This window comes from Alligator sinensis, unplaced genomic scaffold (assembly GCF_000455745.1).
Source record: "Alligator sinensis unplaced genomic scaffold, ASM45574v1 scaffold737_1, whole genome shotgun sequence".
Classification (NCBI taxonomy): Eukaryota; Metazoa; Chordata; order Crocodylia; family Alligatoridae; genus Alligator; species Alligator sinensis.
In genome coordinates this window covers 2024022-2031577 of record NW_005841930.1, presented here as the reverse complement: position 1 = coordinate 2031577, position 7556 = coordinate 2024022, and the positions used below count along the sequence as shown (strand labels likewise).

At 44.6% G+C, this 7556-nt stretch overlaps 1 protein-coding gene across 1 annotated transcript in view; it reads right to left on the bottom strand.

Annotated features, from left to right (window-relative positions):
* Positions 1 to 7556, bottom strand: part of REV3L (REV3 like, DNA directed polymerase zeta catalytic subunit) — a gene marked incomplete at its 5' end in the record, with an annotated part of 206159 nt that overhangs the window by 98246 nt on the left and 100357 nt on the right. The gene's annotated exons all lie outside the window — the stretch shown is intronic.

The window sequence follows — 7556 nt, the reverse complement described above, 5'->3', positions numbered from 1 at the left end:
GGAGTGGGCCAGGCGAGGCCAGCGATGGGGGCTTCTCCTGTGGCTCCCCCTGCCCAGGGACAGGCAGGCACAGCCGGAGGAGCTGTGGGAGAACCTGCAGCCACCCAGCTGTGCCTGCCTCTCCCCGGCTGATCTGAATCTTTTCCAAATCAATTCAGAGGCTTCTGATTTGATTTGGACCTTTTAATGGGTTTCCCAATTCGATTTGGAGATTCGGCCGCTGAAATCGGGCCGAACCTCCTCCAAATCAAATTGGTGACCAAAGCTTTGCACAGTTACTGCCCTTGTATATAGTATACCTAGGCAGTAAATTAAAGATAACCTGTAGTAACTCAGACCTCAGTGACCACAGGTTAATTTATTTACTACAAAATAAGAGTTTGCATGTGCTATTTTGTAAATGCCTTATGTGCAGTGAAGCCCTGCTCTGCCTCAGAATAACTTTTACATGTACCCATGTCCTAAGTTTTTCATATGCCTATGCCCTTCATTTTTCAATACAGCAATGAATTACAATAAACACATGAGGAAGATTAGTCTTTTCAGAGCTGTAAGAGGTATATAAATCAAATGCAACAGTCAAATGGCTTGGCATTAACACTCTTAGTACAAGCTGAACAAAATACCAATGAGTCAGTGGAGACTGGACATTTCATTTGTGACATACTCTAGACCCAAATGAAAACCATTTTTTAAAAATAATGATGGTTAAAAAGGAAAAAAGAAAGAGGAAAAAAGGAACATTTTAGTATTCTAACCAATTGATTACATTTCTTCCAATTGTTGAGTCATTATGTTGTCAGTCAAAAAGGGTCTGTTTTTTAAGCTTATGACTAGCAACAAAAAGCTCAAAAATACAAATTCTCTTCCTCCACGACCTCCAAATTTTACTTTTTCCTCTAATTCCGCATGCATATACAAACACGTTTCACTATTTTGGGCATAAGGCAGCCATGCATATAGCATTCATCAACATTCTGGAAAACTAGGCCACCTGCTCCTGATCAATCCTGCTACTTAATTAAGGCAGAGACATAGCTCTAATAACTATGAAAAGATACTACATCTCTTAGGAGGTTAGTACATTTTCGGAATGATTTAAACCTCTTAAATCAAACTTGGAAGTACTTAACATTACATTACTTCTAATCCAAGTAAGTTGAATTTTTACCCTTATAACAAATAAAAAAAATAAATGTGCATATTTAGACATACTTTTTGGTTTCTGAAGTGGTAGCACATTTTTCTAAGAGAAGAAACCTTGCTCTTTAGTTCAATCTGCACATTCTTAAAGCAGAGAATTCCTGTCAACTCCATCAATTAGCACCAGTACTTTAAACCAGCGTGTCTTGATCCATGGGTCAAGACCCAACAGCGGGTCACAAAAATATATGAAAGGGTCACAAACAATCATGGAAAAACATGGAAAGAATGTGAAAAAGGAGAAAAATGTGGAAAACCACAGGTTTCCCCTTGCAGGCTAGCAGCGTTCCAGCCTGCAAAGGGCAGCTTGGGGCCGGGGGGAACAAAAGGACAGTGATTAGGCAGGTGGTGCCACATGCATGTGCAGAAAGCAGCTCCCCACAGCCAAGTTTGGGGGTGGGGGGGAAGAACAGATATTGCATCAGGAGAGTGGAAGGCAACACATCAGAGAGGCATGGGGGGCACTTGCTCCCCCAGATCTGTGCCCACAGCAGGCATGGGCTGCAGCCTGGCCAGACCAACATGGGTAGGAACTTCCTTTGCAGTCCAAGAAGCAGGACCCAGTGGGGTAGTGAGACTTGTTGCTGCTGCCACTGCCACAACCTCTGCACCACCGGGAGGAGGGGGAGGGGGCGCAGCATGCTGCCCTCACCATCTCCCACTGCCAGCTGTCCCCCTCGAGCTGCAGTTCTACCCCACCACCACTCTCATCAGGCCACAGCTCTACCCTGGAGGAGAGGTGGGGTGCCAGGCAGCACAGGTGGCATTAGGGGGTAGCAGCAGTGGCCAGGCCATGGTGGCAGGGTACAGCCACAGCTTAGCATGCGAGTGGCTGGCAGCAGGAGGTGAGGGCAATGCAGCACCCCATCCATTACTCCTCATGCCGCTGGCAGTTCAGCTGGCATGGGGGTCCCAGTGGAGGTGGCAGCAGCAATGAGTCCCATCATCCCAGGCCGAGTCCCGCCCACTGGACAACAGAGGCAGCTCCTGCCCATGCCAGGCTGCAGCCCCACGCCCATGGTGGGAGCACAAATCTGGGCAGGAACATGCCTGCCCCCCCCCCACAATGCCCCACACACATCCTCCCCTTCCCCCACACACCCATCTCTTGCCCCACATACTGGGGGCCTGGGGTCAGCAGGTTGGGAGGGACACCAGTAGGGATGGGGAACTGCAAGTCAGGAGTGAGGGGCACTAGCAATTTGCTTTGTGAGAATTGCACAAATGATGAACGTAACTTGGGAGTAATGGAGGGTCATGTACTGATACTGTTGTTAATGTTTTCCTGTTGATGTTGATTTCTGTCTTTAAAATTAAGACTGTTGAGGTGCTTTAAATTTATAGTTTGTAATAAGTATTTTGGGGCCAAAATACTCATGCGTTTTCTACTTAAACTATTTACTGGGTCAGGACTGGCCATGGACGTTTACAAATGGGTCCTGGTACAAAAAAGGTTGAGAACCACTGCTCTAAACAATTCCTGACATCTACATCTTCATGGTCATAGTTCAGAATTGAGTTGAAGTTTTTATATTATTATACAGACTTTCCTGCATACCATGGAATGTTGCTGCTTTCTCACGGTAACTCAGAAAACATCACAGGTATTTTGTTCTTTATCACCTAATTTGTATACTATTTTCTGTTTATTAAGTCCTCCAGTTTAAAATACTTTCTATTTTCATGTTAACAGCACAACACATCATCAGCAAGAAGGCATGTCCCATGAAGCCCTTCCCCTAACCCCCCAAATCAGAGGTGTCAAATTTACACCCCATGACAGATCAAGACTGCAGGGCTCCTTGCAAGTCAGATCTGGCCCGGGACAGCAGGATCAATCTGGCTGACGTGGACAGCAGCGGTAGGGCAGACACAGCTGCAAGGCAAGTGGGACTGGTGTACTGAAGCCCTTGCTCACTTCTCCTGCCGCTGAAGACCATACTCACTGGGGCCCTCCAACTTTACAGTGACCCACTGGTAGCCTGGCAGGCTGGATAAAGTGTCCTTGTGGACTGGATGCAACTTATGGGTCAAATGTTTGACAACCCTGCCTGACATTAAGCTGTTCACTGAAATTATAAACAGAAATGGGCTTAAGGCAGATACTTACTGGGGACCTACCCTCACAGAGAATTGGTCACTGTCGTCACAGTTGCTTCTCAGTACTACTGTATTAACCTCAAGTGTATACATGATATTCTGAACAGACATCACCAGATTGCATGACTGCAGGTAACACCACCCCAGTCCTCTAAAAAATTCTGTCTTAAACCTTCTACAAGTCGCTAAACACTACATGCAATTTCCTGCATTTTGCCCTCTTCAATCGTTGGGCTGCAGACAGTGTATCCATTGTTGAGCTATCTGGCATATATCTGAATAGGTTGTTGCTTTCTTGATGTTCTAGTTTCTCATAAAATCTTTTCTTGATAATTCTCTTGAGCCATTTCATTATGAGACTCATTAACTTGATGGGTTGCTAATTACTTTTTTCTTGCACATCCCTTTTACGATTTGAAATTAGGGACTAGTGCTCTTCTTCCAGTCACTGGGTATCTTTCTAATTTGAAGATTAAGCTGAAGTTCATCACCATCACAACTCCCTCATCATCAAATGTTTTAAACTAACTAATGCACTGTCTGATTTCACTGCCTTCCCACATCTCATTGTCCTTACCACTTCTAGGTTTCTACTGTGGACATAGGTCTTGTGAAGTTGTCGCCTTCAACTATTTCTTCCAGTGATCTTTATTGAACAGTTTCTCACAAAAGCAATGTCATCCTTTAATGACTTAGCTGTCTTTTACCAATGTCATTTTATTTTTGTCTTCAACACATTTCATCTTCCAAGCACTCAACGTTTCCAGCAAAACGGTTAATCCATATGTTTAATTTCCCTGCATGTAGTATTTCAAACACCTGTTGCTTCAACTTTTACTACCATTCGTTTTGCCCTTCTCTGCCAGCTTAAGTTCTTCATAGATTTTCACCATTCTTACTTTCTACTATGGCTTAAACTTGTTTTCTTTTTATTGCCTGCTGTACCATGACCACTTCTTCTTGCTGGGAGTTTCCCTTTTCCTTTGATCCTAGATTGCTACTGAACTCTATATGGATACACTTCCCAAGTCTCACTGGTGTCATTGTATTCATTTACTCACAGCCACTGCCCAACCTCAGAACCTGTAACTCTCCTAGCTGACAAGTTTTCATGTTTTGCCCAGTGGCCTGCTACCTGCCTTTTGTCCCTCCATTAGTTTTTTCACCCAGAAGTCCATTACAAGCCATCTATATGGATCCTCAGTCTGCTCTCCCAGAATCAATTTACTTTGCTTTTAGATTTCTGTCTGTTATCAGAAAATCAATCTGGGAGACGCTTGCACAGTATACTGATATTGTGTTACTAATCCAAGGAAATATGTTAAACAACAAAGGAATTTCAAATCTAAGACTGAATCTCCCTCCTTCACAAATGGAAACGGCACAAAAAGTCCAGAGGTGATAATGAAGCCGAAAAGGTAGAAAGTTCAATAAATATTATTGATCTGTGCTCAGGAAAAGCCTGAATGATGCATTCATGGTTTAAGCATGGCTGTCCAATTGGCAGCCTATGGGCAACTTGTGGCCCCTGAGGGGTTAAACTGTGGCTCCTGGTCTCCAGAAAATGCTTTTTGTTGCTGCCACCAGAGTCCCCAGGCCTGGGGTAGGGCAGGGCAGCACAGACTGCAGCACTGAGGAAGCCCATGGCTGAAGAGATCCATAGACCCCACATGGCATCTATGCTCATGTGGTTCATCATGAATCACCTACTATACAGCAGGGGCAGGAAGAGAGAAGTGGCATGTGGGTGGGTAGGTGAGGGTGCTGTTTACTGTCAGTGATCTGAAAGGACACAAAATTGTTACTGGCTGAGTTTGAAGACTATATAAAAAAGTAAGGTTCTAAAATAGCTATATGGGCGGATCAGTTTTAAAGAGTGGAATGAACTACATGTGAAATTGTTTTAACAAAGCTAAATTTGAAGCCAAACATCTATAAAACAAGTATAGGTCAAATTCCAAGAATTGGGGATAATATTTTGGAAGAAGTGACTGAAAAGGAGAATGTTTAGGGTGGACAGTTAACTGAATATGAAGTCTCAAAGTTACTTGGAGACTAAAAAGGCAAATGGAATCATTGGTATAAGTAGGGGAATACTGAGAAGCAGAAGAAAGGTATTAAGTACCCTGTAACTGGCATTACTGAGATCACTATGGGTACAGTACATCCAGTTTTAGTATACCAGTGGCTCCTGCAAGGGCAGGCCTAGCTGGCTGGCACCCTGCAGGCACCAGCTGGGGACAGAAAGACCAATACAGTGCCCAGCCTGCTTCCCCACTCCCTACCTCCTTTTCAGCTGCTACTCAGCAGGAGCCTGCCCAGGCACTACAGCAGCAGCCTATTTTTATGTCCCCTTTCTATAAATTTCTTTTATTGCTGATGGAAATATTTTTTCATTGGTCTGTGAGTGTGAGGCGAGCTCAACGTTTATCGATGTTTACTGATAAATATCAAATCCTGCCAAGCTTATCTACAGTTTACGTTATGCAGAAAAGTCAGAATAGACAATCATAAACCTTTACATAGTAAACATTATGACTCTGAGCCATGGCTAGAATACATGGGGGGGATGGGTGCAAGTGCAAGTGTTCCCACTTTACACGTCTTTGTTCTAGTTATAGGAAGAATGACCTGAAAGCTAGCTGGAAAACCCTCAACTCCAACATGTTGTAAAGCGGGGCTACCTGCAGCCCCCAGACTCCCACCTGACTGCTGCTTCCCCTATTGCTCTGGCCACAGCAACACCTGGGAGCTCCTTTAGTTTCTGCTTCCTGCATCTGCCTAAAGGTGCAGTAGTGCAGCGTGGTGGGGGGGACTGCATGGTGGCAGCAGTCTGTAGAACCGATGGCTCGTACTACTGTAGCCTGTGGGGTGTGCAGACCCCACTGGTACAGCTTGTGCAGGCAGCAATTCCTGGCTGCCTAGAAGCCAGATGCTCCTGTTATTAAGTAAGGTCTTTTCTCAATTACCTCCAATGGGGTCAAACTAACAAAATATTCTCAACATTGGCCCCTTATCTACACTTGGAAAAATTGAGTGACCCTCAGAGATAGAGCGGGCAGATTAAATGACATTCCCTTAAAATGTTCTCTTGACATATCTACCAGGACAGTGAAGAAAGTCCCATCCCCCACCCCAAGATAGACAATAGCTTGTTAAGAGTTCAGCAGTGGGTGGCACAGAACTTCAGCCTAAGAGCACTCATTCTGACCCAGCCTAAGACTCAAGAAAAATCATAATTTTGGGGGACAAATTTTGAAACATTTATCTGTAGAAAAGAACAAAGTTTCAGTACACTCACTGCCAAAACAATATCTTACCTTCTTAGGAGTTAAAAACTCCTCTCATGAACAGAGCTTTTTTCAGGTTTCTCAGCAGTTGGTTGAAAGAGCATGCTTTACAGAAGACGTGTCAAACTCATCTGGCCCTGTGGGCTAGATGAGTAGTGGGACCAGTCCATGGGCTGGATCGAGTTGATAGACCCCCCTCCCCAACTCCCAGACATGTGTGATCTGGTTCCTGCTCCAGTCAGCTTGGGACCTGCGCTACATGTGGCATGGATCCTGGGCATCGGAATGGGGGCTGCGTGTGCTGTAGTCCAGCTTAAGCGGCCATGCTGATGTAATCTTTTTATGTAATCTTTTTTATGGTATATCTAGCTTTTGCAAACTATATCTAACTAAATACTTAAGGTAACTTGCAGATGCTGGGAGGGGTGTGGTATGTGTGTGTTAAGAGATGCAGAGCACAGCGTGTGGGATGCGGAGGATTCCTGGAATGCCTCCCTAACACCAGCAGGATAATGTCTCCCTGACACTTGTAAGATAGCAAGAAGTTCAGAAAAAGGTCTCATTATAATGCTAAAAATCACACCCCTGGGCAGGGCAAAAGTATGTTAATGAAACATATATGTATGTAAATGAATTACATGGCTAAAACATAGGTATAGAGACATGCTCAGTAAAAAACGTCTTATGTCAGTGGCTTATAACCAATCACTGAGCGATACACTTGCAAACATATGTATAAAAGGTACCCAAAGATAAAAACCGGTGGTGCTTGCTTTGCAAATGATTGCCAAGCACCCCTCTCTGCGCAGACTGGAAACAATAAAGATTAAGTTGGATCCTCCACCCCTGTGTGTTCATTGGCAATAGCGCACCGGACACGAACTCACGCTGTCTGTTGGGGACAACGATTTGGCGACCCAGATGGGACTCTATTGATCGCCTTGCCCGGTCCACCTCCTCGGC